The following is a 19,080-nucleotide window of genomic DNA, read 5'->3' as shown; positions in this document are numbered from 1 at the left end:
AAAGTAACATAAAATTTACAATTATGCATAATCATGCCACCTAGCAATTACTACTGTCATCATACAGATATTTTCCTGCCTTCTTTATGCCTAATATATTTAACAGAAATGAAATGATATCCATCTTTAGTTTTGTTTTCTACTTTTATCATTAAATATTATTCTATAAACTTTCCAACCAGTATTATTAAATATTTTTCAATGTGATTTTTTTATAGTTGGATGACATTAAATTATATGGATTTGTACTGGCTTATTTAAGCACTCTACCTCTGCTGTTACTTATTTAACTTTCTTCTATATAGAAATATATTTTAACTCAAGATACAAATTTTAGTTTTTAAATGTAGAGTTTAATTTATTCACTTTTAGTCATAACTAATAATTTTTTTTCAAGCACTTACATATTAGAGAATGTGTAATTTCTGTATTTCTCACAAATTGTTAACTATCTGGTTTTCTACAGAATTCTTAGATTATATTTTTGCCCTATGAAAACTTCATATTTCGGATTATGTTCTGAAATTTTGTATTGTGAAGCAGATATATCCAGCCACTATGTTTTTTATGTTTTCAGGTGTCTTTTTTTGTTCCTGTCTGGATGTCTATAAGGATTTTTCTTCATCCCCAAACTTAGCAATTTTTACTAGGCTATGTCTAGGGTTATTGTTCAAAAGTAACTTTATTAGAGTAAATTCATATTTATTAGAGAAACTTCATCAAGGGCCAGCAGTGAAGAGTAATCAGACATTGGCATCTTTTGCTTAAATCATAAAATAAGAATTTTCAACATGTCCACAGTGCAGAACTGGCTATCAAATAATAATATTAAATGTGTGATGCTGATAAACCTTCAGACTTATTAAGTGATATAAACTTATAGAGACCTTGGCAAGTATTAAAATACATAGATTATTCAATTCTGCCCCAAGAGTTATTTGCTCATTCATGTATTTCCTAGTTATATTTGTGTGTAACTTAATTATTTATAAGAACATTCAGGCATGTCATTTAGTTTGATCCTCAAAACAACAATGACAGGGAATTTTGGTTATTGTTTCCCTATTTTATAAATCAGGGAAAAGATGCTCAGAGCAATTCAGTAACTTTCCCCAGTTTATCCAACTACTAAGTCTTGGAGTAAAACTTGTAGCCAGGTCTTCTGATTCCAAATAGGTATGTTTGTTAAACCTACCATGTTGATTTTTTTTTTTTTTACATAATTTATGTACTTATGAGCCCAAGAGACAGAGAAACAGCCTCTGTGGACTGGAGTAAGGACTATAATGACTGGTGTCAGTCATGATATATACTGGAAAGTTTCATTCTCACTACCTGGAATTCTACCATCCTGGTTTGATTAAAGAGTCCCCTAAAGATTTTTTTAAAAAATTTCTTCAGAAAGTCCATTTAAAATATAAAGTTTCCAGAAAAAATCAAGCCATATTTTTCTTTAAGGGAAAAACTTGAGTATGTATTAGTATGTTTGGAAGAGAAGAATAACAACTAATGTGAGAAATGTGTGATGATCAGGGATAAAAGGGAAAAGGTGCTCATCAAAAGAGAACAGGCTAACATAGTTTATTTCTTTCTATAACCAGTATCACATCTGCTTGAAAGTACTGTAATATTCTAAACACCCTATAACTCACATCTTTTCAATCAACAACTAATGTGGAGTAGATCCCTCATCACTTAGATAAAACATATTTCAAATTTGATAGGCATTATAATATAAACCCCTAAAATACACATTTCAGCAGATTTTTGCATTAAATCTTCTGTAGCATTGCTAAGAATTATATATATATATATATATATATATATATATAGAACTAAGCTACTAAAAAAATAGGACACATATTGTAACAAGTATGTAAGTTTTGTACCATATGAAAATTGATATACCTGCTATTTGATTACTGTAAGGTACACATTATGATTACGTAGTCTTGCAGTAAGGGTTTCTTTACTTTCAGGGTACTTTACTTGCACCTTTTTCCTACTAACGATCATTGTGAAGGACTTTAAAGGATCTCCACTTTCTAGGTAACCAGCTAGCTCACCATAGTGATGTGAATGCTGTCCCAGACTCATGAGATTCCTGAGTCAAAAATAAAGGATTTTGTTATTTACAGCGATAGCAATAGCCAGAGTATCAGCATTTTCTCGTGCTGGTTCCTCCAGCTTCCTTTTCCACAGAGCAATGCGTCCGAGAGTTTGCATTACAGAAGAACTCTGAACTTGGAGATTCTGAAACCTTTATATATAAATGGGCAGGTATCATGTCTGCCCTCTACTCTGGAGGAAGATACTATCTCTATCTCCTGAGGATGTTTGCTATACAAAAATCTTTTAAAGGTTTTTAAGAACAAAGGGCAGTTAGTACCTCACTCCCAAGATACACAGAAATGCAAGACACCCTTGGAGAATTTTTTACCAACAGTCATTTGCAATATAGTTAGTACCCTGTGATAATTTCTGACCCTATAAAATAAATACTGAACTACATATTCACATTAACCTTACTGGGATATATGACCTTTCCTTTCTTTTACAGCTTCAATGTTTTATGTCTAGTGACAATACCTGTGTATGTTTCAAGAATGTGAACCTGTTCTTCAGCTTCTCAAATATACAAGGTATTGATATATAGGTATGTAAAGTCTTTATCAGTTTTTGGCATTTTTGGAGCTAACTTGTTTTTATCTTGCCACTGACCCATTAAAATAGTTCAATGTTTTTAAAGAATACATTTCCAAATAAATTTTTCAATCTTATATATAGCTCAACCAAAATGCAAAAAAAATTTAAAAAGTCAGGATAATAAAACAACACTTGGCAGAATTAGTAAGTAGTATATTCACCAAATGTATGTAATTGAAAATTTTTTTGAAATTCACATATTCCCATAATTATACAAAACATACACAAAATTATCTTGTTACTTACGAAAATGGTGGAGAATATTACTTGTTAAGCGAAATTAAAATTTATATGCAATAAAATGTTTGCTACTGATACATACACACATACACACACAATAGATATTATTTAGAATGTTTACATCTCCAGAAAAGAAAAATCCCACCAGTATACCACTATAAAACAAATGCGACCCATCAATACATTACATATATATGTGTATATAATACATTACATATAATATACATAGTATTTCATAGTATATATAATATATAGGTTATATAGAATATTTCAATAGGGACAACTTATTTTTAGTATCTTAGATTCTCATATACTGATAATACATATGATTATATAGCATATGTTTAATTAAAAATTCCTGCCTTTCAAGGTTTTAAAAGTCCTTAAATATATTCATGTTCTTTTAAAATGAAAACAATTGAGAGCAGGTTAGAGAAAGCTGAAGACAAAAGAGGCTAGACAATACTTCTCCAAAAGTAAATAGATCTATCCACTATTCAAGAATGATTCAAACATTCATTATCAGTCAAATAACTGCCAAGCAGTTAAAATCCCTCTCATTGCAAGGACCCTAAATGTAGCTTAATGCCTTCCTCTCCCATCTCCTGACTTCTCTGGGTCATTTCATTCACACCTCTCTTTCAAGCCATCTGGGATCCCTGGTACAGCCGGGTTTTAATGCTGCACACCTGGCCTGACAGTATTTGCTGCTCTTTCACCTGCCAGCCCTTTGTTCCTCCCCAAGATTGCATGAGCGCTGCAAGTCCTGTCAGGCATGCATGCACAGCAGCTTTCCTGCGTTCAGTCTCTTCCTCTAGTCCTTAAGTCTGGTAAATCCTTTCATTATTTTGCCTTACCCGTATAGCTGTTCCATCTACTTTGTGATCTCTAGAAGCTAAAAATCTACATGAGGATTAAATCTAGATACATGTGATATCTGTAGAACACCAGAGTGGAAGAGAAGTGTAAGTGAAGAAAATCACATAAAAACTCCCTGCTCTTATATAGAATTGTTATAAATCACCTGGGTTTGCACTGAAATTTAAAAATTCAGAAGCTATGGGATTTGAAAATAAGTGTAATCAGTACTTAGAGAAATATCAAATAGCTCCTCCTCAAGGCAGATAAGCCCTACTTACTACCCAAGACTTGATTTTTCATTCTTTGTCTAGTACCTCCCAGGATTTGCATCCCACCTCTTGAGCTCCACCTACACACAAAGCTCCTTTTACACTTCCAAAAATAATTTCTGATCTGACATTCCCAGTGATATTGAGTCTATACCTCAACTTCCATCTGTTTCCCACACTCTATTTCTATAGACTATACAACTAAGAATATGGTACTTGGCTTAGCCGTCATTCTCCTTAATTATTCAGAAGTCTTTCCAAACTTTAGCCTTTTCCAAGTTTCTCCTTTCAGTCAATACAGACAACTTACCCAGTTTAACTCAGACACAATTATACTTCTCAGAGGCTTCTGTGAAAATGATATCATTCACTTCAGTGCTCAATAAAATAAATCTGATTTAAAATTTCAAAACTTGAACAAGTGAGAGCAAGAAGGGACAGGGGACTCATCTAGTACAGGACAAACTCCAAGATATATAAAAATTCATGTCATTCTTCAAATGTGTAATGAGTAAAGACACAAACAAAATCCAGAAAAATATTTGCCATTCTAAGCATAGAAGAAAAAAAAAAAGAAAAATAATAACAACAAAAAACTCTATGACCTTTACTGATTAAAACACAAAGAAACAAATAAGCCAGGATGTCACATAATCTTACGGCAATCCTTTAGTCGAATTAGAATGTTTCCATGGAAAACTGTGGAGAAGCCAACTTTGGGAATGAGGTAAGCAGAGTAATTTTAAATTGTGTTGTTGCAATCATGAAGTTAAGGCTCCTGTTACAGAGGGGCTCAAAACTGATTAGGCAAGGCTTAGTTTTTGATGACTTATACTTGATAAACCAGTTTCAGAGAGATTTTTTTTCCACAGAGTTTGTACAGAGGTCAGGAGAGCACCGACTCAGGTGACTGTGGAGAAATGTTAAACATTGGCTCTTTACTACAAACTTGTTCTCAGGTTCCTGCCTTTTGTCTCTCCTGTTCCATGTTTCACTGCCTGCCAGAAATATAACTAATTTTTATAATAGGGCAAAAAATCAGAATTAATCTACTAGTGGTAGAGCTCTGAGAATTCAGATAATGTTTTTAAAAATCAAGAGAGAGACAGACAGTAAAGGGATAGTCTAATCTAAGAAATCAGGAAGAGAGAGGAACATTTCCAAATATATGTAATCTCTGTATGTACAGTGGCCTTTGTTGGCTAAAACAAGATGATTATTAGAGGTAAACGTGACTTATAATTCACTGGAAAATATACTAGGGATAGGGTGAAAAGGAAAATTTGCAGCCTCATGTTTGTCCATTATATAAAGTCAACTTAGTTAACTTGAGATTTTAAACTAAGGAAATAAATGAGCCCTCTGAAGAGAACTGAACTTCTGTTAAGACAAGACCATATGTGGAAAGTGGAAGTAGAATGATTCTTGGTTTAAAGGATAAAGATTGGGGGTGGGGAGCAAAGTAACACAGAATACCAAGGAGCTCTATAACTGTGGAGAAGTCCAGAGTATGGAATGGGGTAATTTAAATGAAGGACAAAGGAAACATAAATATAAGTGTACTATAGGTCACCCAGATGACACAGAAAACTTCACAGAGCAAAAATAGTGTTGAAACAAGATATATAAAGATGTTTCAGTTATGGGGAACCTCTGGGCAGAGACTTCAATGGCGTGTTTCAGGAGTCCTTTTGTTCCTGTTCTGATAGGCATTTCTGTCAGTTCTTTGGATGAGGCCATGAATGATAAATTGATATATTTTCAGTAAGAACAAAGTGAACAAGGGTCCCAATAACTTGGTTTATCAACTCTCCACTTCTTCAACAGTCCCTCATTTTTTCTCTTACTATTGATTTTTATCTCCCTATATTTACTCTTCCTTTTCCTTTCCAAACATTCCTAACATTATTTTACACCCATGACTATTTTTCCTCAACAATATTCATGTCTCAGACCTCTGAAAATTGACTACCACCCCTGCCATCCCACCAGAACTATCCCTGCTAATGTCCTTGTGATGCTGTCCTAGTTGTCAAAAACCTATGGACTTGTCTCAGACCTCATCTTATCAGTCTCTCTGGTACTTACCTCCTTTGATAAATTCATCCTTGTCACATTCTCACTTCCTTTTTGGTCTTCCTCCTCCAATCCATTTAAAACACTGGAATTCCTTGTAGTTCCATTGGCTTCTCACATTCTGCTGCCTCTTAGGGCAACCTCACCTATTTCATGATTTAAACAAATATCTGCAGCAGTCATCTAACTCTGAGTCCCAGACCAAGTATCTTCTCCTGAATGTTCGAAAGGAAAGCAGAACTTAACAAAACTAATTCAACAAAACTAACAATTTCCTTCTACTCCTAACCTAATCTTCTCCTCCAGAAGGCATGGGCTTAGAAAACAGAACCAGAAAACACAGTCACCCACACTAGGTTATAGATTCCTTCCAAACCTCACGCCCTTGCCCAGTGATGGGTTGGGATTTAGCTGACTATAGGCTTCACCAGCTGTAGTGTGTTCAGCAACAAGGAAGGTAATTTGAACACAGGTTACTTGTATTCTTATAAAGGTACCACTAAAATATCACTCCAAAGAAACATAAAAGCACACATTTCAAATTCTTAGTGTTCATTTTCTTATTAAATTACTTCCCTTATACTGCATTATTCTCACTTTCATTATGTCATAAAATTCACAAATTTAACTTTCCTCATTACATCATTCTTATCCCAAGGATGGAAAGTTGTGCTTTCTAAAGGACATTAGGAAATTGATTATTTCTATATAAAAAAGTACATGTTTAGTCTTTCAAGGAAAGCAATATATCTTAATTAAAAATAGATGCTCTTAAAAATCATACATTTAATTCGACTTTTTTATATTTGGATGATACATTCATGTATTATTATTGGGGGGGCACCATAGTGTTCATCTGCAACTAAACAAAACTTCTTTTTCCCTCTTCTACTCAACCTTTATAAAGTAGGGCAGAGAAGAAGCTGGCTTGCCAGATTCTAAACACATGAAAACCATTGCACCTAAATTTAGAATTTTTTAAAATCTTTTTTCATATTCCAATTTGGCTTTGAGAAAATTTGAATTCTTTAGCTGCACTTTAAAAGTTATTCTTTCTTTTTTTTCTCTTTCTAGGCTTGGGAGCATGGTAACACTGTTTGTTTATATAGCACTTTATGTCATTATATGTGTTAAGTCTGATCCTACAGAGGAAGTGGGCTGGTATAAAGTCAGCCAAGGTATGTTCATTGGATTTGATGCAAGGAGTAGCATGGCAGAATGAGAAGAAGAATTATTTTATCCCATTAATGTATAATGTAGAGGAAATAGTCCCTCCTGCATGTTCTCTTGGCCTCTGGGCTTGGAAGCATAGGTATGAGAAGACTGGGAATAATTTGTTGACCACAGATAAACAGTAATCTTTATTTCCAACATTCTAACCATACTTTTTCCCATTCAAAAATATGCATGAGCTCAGTTACCTGGAAGGTCTTTCTCCTCTTGTACCATTTAGCTATTGCTGCGTAACAATTTTTCCTACCCTGCCCACATCCCCCCACCATGCCCAACCAAAGAAAAACCAAAACAAAACCTCTCAGCAGCTTAAAACAATAAGCCTATATTTCTCATGAGTCTACAACTCAGCTGGGTGGTTTTTCTGGTCTTAGCTAGGTCACTCATGCACCTGTGGTTAACTATAGGTCAAGTAAGTAGCTCTGGTGATCTAGGCTGGGCAAATTGATTACATGATCAATTGATCACGTGATCAATTTGCTGTAAGCTAGTCTTGGTCACTGATCTTCCAGCAGGCCAGCCCAAGCTTAATGCATAGGCAGGATTCCATGAGCAGAAGGCAGGCGGAGGCTTAGAACAGGCACACCTTCACTTCTGTTTCATTCTTGGCCCAGGTTTAAGAGATGGAAAATAGACTCCACTTATTGATGGAGGAACTGCAAAGCCACACTGCAAAGAGATTTATTTCAGGTAATATCATGGCATAACAGCATATCCCAAAGCATAGTGGCTTAAAACAACCAATTTATGTTTCTCACAGATTCTGTGGTCAGGAATTTAGACAGAATCAGGGACTCACCTCTACTTCACTATGTCTGGGAAGACTTAAACCTGGGAGTGACTCGGCAGCTGGGCACCAGAATCATCAGAAGGCTCATTCACTCCACATCAAGCACCTGGGCTGAGGTGACTCAAAGACTAGGAGTGCTGAGTAGGGAATCCATGTGTAGCCTCCCCGTGTGGCTTGGTTCCTGCACAGTATGGCAGCCAGAAGTTAGTCAGACTCATTACATGGAAGTTCAGGGCTCCAGGCCAGGGCTCCACAGCAGAAGCTGCATTGCCTTTTATGACACAGCCCTAGAAGTCATACAGCAAACATTTCACCATAATTTATTAGTTCAGGTGATCATAAGCCTGCCCAGACCAAAGGGGAGAAGAATTAGCCTCCATCTCTTGATAGGAGAGTGCCAAGACCTCACTGTAGATGATTATGTGGGACAGGACATATTGTCGCAGTCATCTTAGGAAAATACAATCTGCTCTCATCTGCATTCTAGCCACATCAATTCACATTCCCCCTACATGCAAAATATGCTCATCTCTTTCCTCAAAACCTTCATTATGGCATCAGCTTATAGTACAGTAGCTCATTATCTAAATTGTGTCCTGTTGTGGATGAAGCCACTTGGATATAATTCCTTGAACTCCCAGAGTACAAACCCTCTAGTTCTTTTTTTTTTCTTTAACATCTTTATTGGAGTATAATTGCTTTACAATGGTGTGTTAGTTTCTGCTTTATAACAAAGTGAATCAGTTATACATATACATATGTTTCTATATCTCTTCTCTCTTGCATCTCCCTCTCTCCCACCCTCCCTATCCCACCCCTCTAGGCAGTCACAAAGCACTGAGCTGATCTCTCTGTGTTATGTGGCTGCTTCCCACTAGCTATCTATTTCACATTTGGTAGTGTATATATGTCCATGCCACTCTCTCACTTTGTCACAGCTTACCCTTCCATTCTCTAGTAGGTCTGTGTCTTTATTCCTGTCTTAACCCTAGGTTCTTCATGACATTTTTTTTTCTTAAATTCCACATATATGTGTTAGCATACGGTATTTGTCTTTCTCTTTCTGACTTACTTCACTCTGTATGACAGACTCTAGGTCCATCCACTTCATTACAAATAGCTCAATTTCGTTTCTTTTTATGGCTGAGTAATATTCCATTGTATATATGTGCCACATCTTCTTTATCCATTCATCCGATGATGGACACTTAGGTTGTTTCCATTTCCTTGCTATTGTAAATAGAGTTGCAATGAACATTTTGGTACATGACTCTTTTTGAATTATGGTTTTCTCAGGGTATATGTCCAGTAGTGGGATTGCTGGGTCATATGGTAGTTCTTTTTGTAGTTTTTTAAGGAACGTCCATATTGTTCTCCATAGTGGCTGAACCAATTCACATTCCCACCAGCAGTGCAAGAGTGTTCCCTTTTCTCCACACCCTCTCCAGCATTTTTTGTTTCTATATTTTTTGATGATGGCCATTCTGACTGGTGTGAGATGATATCTCATTGTAGTTTTGATTTGCATTTCTCTAATGATTAATGATGTTGAGCATTCTTTTTTTTTTTTTTTTAACATCTTTATTGGGGTATAATTGCTTTACAATGATGTGTTAGTTTCTGCTTTATAACAAAGTGAATCAGTCATACATAAACATATGTTCCCATATGTCTTCCCTGTTGCGTCTCCCTCCCTCCCACCCTCCCCATCCCACCCCTCCAGGCTGTCACAAAGCACCGAGCCAATATCCCTGTGCCACGCGGCTGCTTCCCACTAGCTATCTACCTTACTGCGTTTGTTAGTGTGTATATGCCCATGACTCTCTCTCGCCCTGTCACAGCTCACCCTTCCCCCTCCCCATAACCTCAAGTCCGTTCTCTAAGAGGTCTGCGTCTTTATTCCTGCCTTACCCCTACGTTCTTCATGACATTTTTTTTTCTTAAATTGCATATATATGTGTTAGCATACGGTATTTGTCTTTCTCTTTCTGACTTACTTCACTCTGTATGACAGACTCTAGGTCTATCCACCTCATTACAAATAGCTCAATTTCGTTTCTTTTTATGGCTGAGTAATATTCCATTGTATATATGTGCCACATCTTCTTTATCCATTCATCCGATGACGGGCACTTAGGTTGTTTCCATCTCCGGGCTATTGTAAATAGAGCTGCAACGAACATTTTGGTACATGACTCTTTTTGAATTTTGGTTTTCTCAGGGTATATGCCCAGTAGTGGGATTGCTGGGTCATATGGTAGTTCTATTTGTAGTTTTTTAAGGAACCTCCATACTGTTCTCCATAGTGGCTGAACCAATTCACATTCCCACCAGCAGTGCAAGAGTGTTCCCTTTTCTCCACACCCTCTCCAGCATTTATTGTTTCTAGATTTTTTGATGATGGCCATTCTGACTGGTGTGAGATGATATCTCATTGTAGTTTTGATTTGCATTTCTCTAATGATTAATGATGTTGAGCATTCTTTCATGTGTTTGTTGGCAGTCTGTATATCTTCTTTGGAGAAATGTCTATTTAGGTCTTCTGCCCATTTTTGGATTGGGTTGTTTGTTTTTTTGTTATTGAGCTGCATGAGCTGCTTGTAAATTTTGGAGATTAATCCTTTGTCGGTTGCTTCATTTGCAAATATTTTCTCCCATTATGAGGGTTGTCTTTTTGTCTTGTTTATGGTTTCCTTTGCTGTGCAAAAGCTTTGAAGTTTCATTAGGTCCCATTTGTTTATTTTTGTTTTTATTTCCATTTCTCTAGGAGGTGGGTCAAAAATGATCTTGCTGTGATTTATGTCATAGAGTCAAACCCTCCAGTTCTAATTCCAAGGATCTGTGATCTCAAGAGTCTCCTCGGCAGGCTACTCTGGAACAATGGCCTTAGGATTCTTAGGAGCCCTAATTTTTAACAGAAAGTCATGCCCTGAAGTCCTTAGAAAGATTTTCATTTGTTTGAAAGGGTCTATGAAGTATGTCTGTTAATCTTTCTGAGTTTTTAACAAAAGGTTATATCATCAGACCCTTGGCTTTATCCAGACCCTAACATCTGAAACAGCTATGAGCCTACCTCTACCTCTTGATGGAAGAGTGGCAAGATTGTATTATAGAAGAACATACGATAGAGAAGATATTGTTGGAAAACACAACCTGCCACAATAGTGATACCAGGAGCCCATGAACTGGATGAGATATCAGTGAAATTAACTTACCACACCCCCTCCTATAAAGTTATTCATCCATTTTTGGGTAAATATTTGTAGAGTGTCTTCTATGTTTCAAGTATAGTTATGGGCACTAGAAATAAAACAATAAATAAAACAGACAAATATTCTACCTCATAGTCCTTTACATTCTCACCAGGGGGTCAGATGATAAATAATAAGCATAATACATAGTATATTAGATAGTGATACATACAAAGAAGAAAATAACCAAGCACAGGAAGGGAGATGGAAAGTACACGTGGTGGATTGCCAGTTTAGATAATATTACTGGGGAAGAGCTCACTGAGACAATAATATTTGAGTAAAGACCCAAAGGAAGTGAGAGAGTGAGCCAGACAGATACTGAGGGAAGAGGACTCCAAGTAGAAGGTGTAGTAGGTGTGAAGTTCCTAAAGCAGTAGTGGGCCTGACATGTGTTGAAGGAAAAGCAAGAGGAAGTGGTAGAAAGTGAGGTCGCAGTGGGAACTCGGGCCATATGATATAGGGGCCTATTGGCCACTCAGTATTGGGCATTGACTATGAGAGAGAGATAGGAAGCAATTAACGGATTTTTAGCTCATGAATGAAGCGAACTAACAACCCCTTTAGCAGCATCACTCTGGCTGCTCTGTTGAGAGCAGACTGAAAGAGGCATGGACAGAGTAGGGAAACCGGTTCAGAAGCTATTGAATTAATACAGATAAATGGCCTAAGGTAGTAGCAGTGGTGAGAACTCTGATCCTGCATATATTTTGAGGGTAGGAACAATAGGACCTGATGAGGTTGTGCATGAGGATGCTAAGAAAAAGTCAAAGATGAAGCCAAAATCTTTGGCTTGAAACACTGGGTGGATTTACTGGGAAGATGAAGCTGGGAGTGTATGAAGAGAGAAGGAAAGCTAGGTGCCTGAATATTCTGCTGAGGTTTAAGGAGGAACATCTGATTCATAAATTGATTCTTCTTTGCAAGACCAAGAGCACCTATGGGTTGGTTGTTTGTTTAGCGAACAAAGGCATAGATAAGTTGGATCCTGTGAGAAAAAGAGAAAGCTTTCATCACCCAGAACTAACTACCTCAAACAAGACTGCTCAGGAGTCATTCCAGCAGCTCCCATCTTTCCCACACTGCAAGGTCCCTTTGTGAATGGCCACCACATTGTTAAAATTTCCCCCTAGGTTCCCATCTTTTTTACGTTGAATATTTTCAGCTTCCAAATAGCTACAGCTCTTAAGATGTCAAAAAGCTTTCTGGGTGAGCATAGCGTTGTCGTAAATGGGACACTTTGGGGTATAAATGCTGAAAGGGATAACTCCTCTTTAATTGCATTGATTACTATCAGATGCCAGTCAGGCAGTATGTACCCTACCTGCTGACTAATACCAAAGCACACTCGTCCCAGACAAAAGCAAAGGTGAAATGCAAAAGGCTGACCGTTTCAGCTGTTAATAATAGTCATTAATTAAGCATTTTGCAGAAGAGCTTCTAACTGTTCATTGAACCTTCACTGTTATTATCAATACATTTATTGGGCACCTACCAAGTGCTAAGGGTCCAATAATGGTATAAAATACAGCCACTGCTGTTGCATGGTTTATGATCTATTAAAACACACATTTTTCCGTTTTCTACATTTGCTCAAGGTTCTGGTCTGTAGTGCTTTACTGCATTAAGGAGAGAGATAGGACACCAAAGGCAAGAGAAGACAAAAGGAAGAAAAAGAGAGTTCACTATGTACATGAAGTATATGTTTACCTAAAGGTTTCTAAGTGATGTTTTGGTGGAAGTGATTTATCTGTGAGATTCAATTCTATTAATGAGAATTTTCTTCCCTCAAAATTTGCTGCTGCTTACATCTTTATAAAGGGTTACTCTTGACATACAGAAAAGACATTAATTCATTCTACCATTTTCTAATGGCAGAAACAGAAGCTTAGAATGATATATCAATAGTAAGCAGTAGAAGGAAGAAGAATGAAAGCACCATGAAGCTTATGGACAATGACTGTAAATTCCCAGTTCTCAGGAAGGAGACTGGCACATAGCAGGTGCTCTAGTAAACATTTCCTAAAGAATGGATGGATGGATGGATGGATGGATGGATGGATAGTGGATGGATGAATGGAGACGTGAATAAATTGAATATGGACATTCAAAATTGCAATTATGAAATACAGGCCAAAAATCTTCATTTGGAATGTGGAAGTGACAGAACTATGAAACTTGCTCTCCAGTTCACAATTTCCTCATCCTGTAAGGAAGATGATTGGATATTTAAGGTGATTTCTGCGTCTAAAATAAGTTACTTTAATAATAATGATGATTTTTAATTTTTTGAGCTTTGTATTCATCTATGGTTCATCTCTGAACCAGTAATATGGGAATCTATTTTTAATAATAATATTAATGCTAACTTATACATGTATTAATTAGATTTCAAATTTAATAATCCTACAAGGTGAGATTCATTATGTGTCTCATTATACAGACGAGGAAACTGAGGTTTAAATAGGTCAGTATTTTGCCCAAGGTCATAGAGGAGGGCATGGTAGAGCTGGGATTCTAAGTCAGATCTGTCCAATTCAGATTCCCATGACCTTAACTGTTGTCTATTATTCTATACAGCTTGTTTTGTTTTGTGTGTGTGTGTGTGTCTGAAGCAGCGGTCCCCAACCTTTTTGGCACCAGGGACAGGTTTAGTGGAAGACAATTTTTCCATTGATGGGTGGGTAGGGGGAATGGTTCAGGCGGTAATGGGAGCGATGGTGAGAGCTCACCTGCCACTCACCTCCTGTGCGGCTAAGTTCCTAACAGGGTTCCTAATAGGTCCCTGTGGGTTGGGGACCTATGGTCTAAAGGGTCCATTACTTGAGAATAGGTGAGAATTTGCTTCCTTACAGCGAGGCTGTTCATCAGTGTTGCTGGATAAGGACTGGGAAATTCCATCCAGCATGAAACAAGACAAGGATAAATATCCTGTGTCAATGTGTTCAGGAGTCAGCCACAAAGCAAGAGGACAGACAATGGGGCATAAGGAACCAAGAACACGGGACCTTTGGGAGGGACTGAGGAGGAGGACAGTTTGAAATCCTGGACAAGTGGGCAGGAATTAGGGACTATATCAGAATAGAAAGGGTCAGAACAACAGCAAGCGGGAGAGCAGAGCACAAAATCGTGTCGGCAGCTGTAGCACTTAATCACCGAAGCACATCCATCTCTCGCGGAATTTTTTTACCATTGTATACAGTGGGCGCAAATGCTGGATTGCAGGACTAGACACAGCATGAAGAAGTAGAATTGGCAGCTCCGGGCTAAGGAGACAGGGGATCAGTAGCAGCTGCCGGTGAGCAGCTCCTGACACCTTAGCATGCCGTCTTAGCTCTTGAGAGCTTTCGCTATCTGTTCAGTACGTTTTGCAAAGGGAAATTGGCTCGGCAGCCTGTATCGTAGCCTCCCAGCTGGAGGAGTGCAATTATGGATTGTTGGAGTCCACCACGGCTGACAGGTTCTTTCTTTTATTCCTCCTGTCAGGAAAAAGTGACTCACAGCAACCATGCATTGGTGTTATATATATGACTCTCTCCCCGCTGCTCCTCTGACCCCTCCCCCTGCCACACTTACTCACCACTGACGTAAATCTCCTTTTGTATTTCTACCTTGCAAGTTGCTGGTATTTGCAAGACACTGTGGTAGGTGGAGGATATGAAAAGATGAATGAGATATTATTCCTGCCTTTGAGGAGTTCACAACCTATATAAAAGAGAAGTGTATAAACCAATAATCATAGCTAACAGGTATGCAGTACTGTAATAAGGTATGATTCCTTATAACAGGCAGATGCTATTATATTTATTATATGTATTAACTCATTTAATCCTCCAAACCACCCTGTGAGGTAGGAGCTGTCTTATCCTCACTTTATAGATGATGTACCTGGGGCATGAAGGTGATAAATCAATCACTCAAGGTTACTCAACTAAGAAGAGTCAGAACCAGGATTTAAAAACAAACAGTATGGCTACAAAGCCTGCTATTTAAAGATTATGACGTACTGCGTCCTCACAAAGAAAAAGTGACTGAATACAATTATAAGGGTAAGCACTGAGGCATGTAGAAGAGGCAAGACGATCACATGAAAAGTATAGATTTGGGAGTGAGTGGGGTTCTGTCAAGTGTCCTGTGACTTCGGACACAGTCCTCAACTTCTCTAGGTCTCAAGTTATTCATGGAGAGAATTACACCTACCTTCAGGTGTTGTTGAAGAGACAAGAAGACATCAAAGATACTACCACAGTGCCTGGCACATGTTAAGTCCCTAATAAATGAAGCGTGCAATTGTGGTGCCTGTGGTTGCTATTTTATCAGTGTGATGACATAGGTAAGTGTTATGTGGACAAAAAAAGAAATGACCGATTCTGACTCAGTAAACAGGAAGGTGTAGAAAGGAAGGTACTGTAAGACTCCCCAAGGCCGGTGGCATTTGAACTGCATCTAGAAGGATCCGCAGAAATTTTCCAGGCAGATAAAGGGAAGAAAACCATTCTAATTAGAGGGAACAACATGCACATACATGTCTAGGGAATGTCAAGTTTTTTGATGTAGATAAGTTGTAGAAGGTGTGTGTGTGTTGGGAGAGAGTGGCAGAAGATGATACTATAACAATTTGGAGGAGACAAATCATGAAGGGCCCTGCAAATCATTGAATTTAGCCCTGAAGTCATAACATACTAAAGGTTTGGGAATTCCCTGGTGGTCTAGTGGTTAGAATTCGCGCTTTCACTGTCATGGCCAGGGATCAAAAAAAACCCAAAAACTAAAGGTTTTATGGTAACTCAGCAATTTTCTGGATCCTTCTAAGCTAGTGTTTTAATAGAGTACTGTCCTTTCTTCCTTCTAAATAGTTTAAAACACATGAACACGGCTCCAGAACCCAGACATACAGTGCTCTACAACTGGCCCATCTTAGTTGCATTTTACCCTAGAGTTAACATCCTTTCCCCTTGTCTGTCTACAGCTCATGAGCACATCAACTAGGGTAAAGGGTGGTGGTGGGGGTGATGAAGAATAAATGTGGCAGAAATATTCCCTTTAACTACTTGTTGGAACTGTTGCTTTTACTGACCACCTACTTTTGACCCAAACATAAACTGTCAAAACCTCGTTGCTCACAAATTGGATAAGAACCTAGTTTTTGGTTGTTGTTAAAATTAACTCTTTCTAAGAAAGGTGAGTAACCTATATATAGAGGACTAGACTCCTGTTTGTACAACCACTTGACATCATTTGATATCTATAGTTCCAGGATTAAAACAAAACAAAACAAAGGCATACCAAAAAATAAATACTTCCCCAATAAGATATTAGTTTTTGAAACAGTTACTGAGTAAAATAAGCATATGAGTTTTTATGAAGAATGAAAGGGAAAAACAAAATGTTATTGTTTCCTTTGGGCTTTAGCCAGAGGGATCATTTCAGTTGCAGTGACCTTGCAGCGACCTTGCAGCCATGCCTAAAAATCAAGGAGGAAAACTCCATCTGCTCTCCTTAAGAAGGTAGTATTGTCAAGGCTGCTAATGGACAACTATTTGACTTTCAGCAGTTACTTCTCCTGTAACTGATTCTTATTTTATCACCTTTCTTTACTCACATGGTCCTGGAATACACGGAACGATTACATAATAAATAGTTGCACAACTTACTACAACTGCTAATTTACCATTCTGTCAGAGATCTCATTGTAGTTGTTTTAATGAAATACCAGATAATCTTAATCTGGATTACACAAAGGAATGCTTAGCCCTTTGAGTGAATGGGGTTTTACTGTACTATTCCTCAGTGAAGAAAGTTATTACATACTGTCTGTCACTTGTGTTTCCTTTTCTTGGGCTTGCAAACGACAAGATTAATCTTTTCTTAGACGTTCATCAGACTAACTTCTTAATCATTTTTATTGCCCATGTCATTTCAGATGTGTTTAATCCCATTTTCCTGCACTGATAAACACCAAATTGTTTTCATATTTAAACATTATTCTCATCAGAACTTTATAGAGAAACAGTGTTTTCCTCTCATTATAAAGTGAAAATTTAACGTAGCTAGTCCTCAAATACTGTATTAGTTTTTAACTCCATTACATTATAACCAAATTCAAATATTCTGTAAGCAAATGTTAAATTCTTTCTGAACAGCATGGATGTCTTGCTTCCATAGAATGACTCTTTTTAAAAATGCTTATACCAGTTGTATTCACCTGATGTTTTAAGTAAAAGGTCATTTTGCTCACAGACACTCTTTCGAAATCATTTATTCATTTTGTCATTACGCATGCTAATAGTACCTTCAATTTAGTATCATCTGCAAATTTCGTTAACATATTGTTTACTCCCATTTCCAGGTGATTAATGTAGATATTAAACATGACTATACCTAACATCAATCCCTTCATGACTTGGTTAAATTTTTTTTGGTATAAAATAGCATTATTCATCATTACTCCTCATTTGTAGTTCTTCTACCCATTTTCTTTTCTGGTGGCATGAGAATGTTCAATGCAACTTAATTTTAACTTTTAAGAGAATATCTAAGATTATGAAAATCAAATATGTTCTTCTTGCTGCATTTCTCACATTCATTAATGATAATCCTGTAAAAATTATAGACAACTTCATTGACCTGTAAAATTAATCTATAAATCCAAGTTATCTTTGAAACATGATGCATTCATCCTGGAGGGGTTTAAAAGTCTATGAAGTTTTTCTAGGACTTTATAATATTGCTGGTCTTCTTAAAGTCAGTCTAAGATGCACCATTTGTATTTCATTTTCAAACACTAATTCCTAGGCAACTTAAGGCATACTTGTGTTTTTGGTGATATGAATATGAACATACCTCAGTAGAATTCAGTTGGCTTTCCACTCCATTCTAATTTTATTTGCCTTCTAATTTAAATGATTGTGAGAAATATCTCTTCTAGTTGAGGCAGATGGAAAGAGGGATGTGTATATTAGTTACTTTCAGTACATTTTTCCATAATAGAACAGATATTCATACAGTAAATACTAGTACAGCCTTTTTTTAAAGTTGGCCTCCATTTTTATTGGTTACACATTGAATGGTAATTGATTAGTGTTTTTATTTTCTATCTCTCCTGCAGTTCAGAGATTAAGATCAGCTAATCTTAGCCACATAAATATGATAATTTAAATGGAAATGTCTCCTACATGGCTTCCAAAAAAGTTCCTAACACATAACTTGAATCACCTGATTATGAAGTAATTCCCGTAACAACAATATATATTTTATCTAACCAAATACTCTCATTTCCTCAGAAGTTTATATCATTACACATGAAGAAGTTTGGCACTGCAGTAGTTATTTTCCTGTGTCCCACTCCCCCTCCCCAAGCAGATTAGGCAAATTAACCATGCTAATTTCACTCTTTTTCGGGATGGGAAAGACTAAGGCCTTGTGGACCAATGAGAGAGTAGGAGGGACTAGCTAGGGGTTCTGAGAGAGGATTCCCTTCTCAGGAATTCAGTATCTTCTCTCTTCACTCCCTGACTTCTCCTCAACACCCTGTGAACATCCCCCATCCCAAGGCATGTGAATAGGCACAAAACTCAGATTACCGCAGGCAGCAAACTTGCCACAATGGGAGAAGCTCTGAACGGAATTTGAATGTGGACAGCCAAGCAGACAG

General features: G+C 37.2%; 1 long non-coding RNA gene across 1 annotated transcript in view; it reads left to right on the top strand.

The window, feature by feature from the left end:
- The window catches only part of LOC137223530 (uncharacterized), a 180,781-nt gene that overhangs the window by 51,097 nt on the left and 110,604 nt on the right, over positions 1 to 19,080 (top strand). The gene's annotated exons all lie outside the window — the stretch shown is intronic.

The sequence above is a fragment of the Pseudorca crassidens genome, chromosome 4 (genome assembly GCF_039906515.1).
Source record: "Pseudorca crassidens isolate mPseCra1 chromosome 4, mPseCra1.hap1, whole genome shotgun sequence".
Lineage (NCBI taxonomy): Eukaryota > Metazoa > Chordata > Mammalia > Artiodactyla > Delphinidae > Pseudorca > Pseudorca crassidens.
The sequence above is the reverse complement of the archived record's forward strand: the minus strand, read 5'-3'. Positions and strand labels throughout refer to the sequence as shown.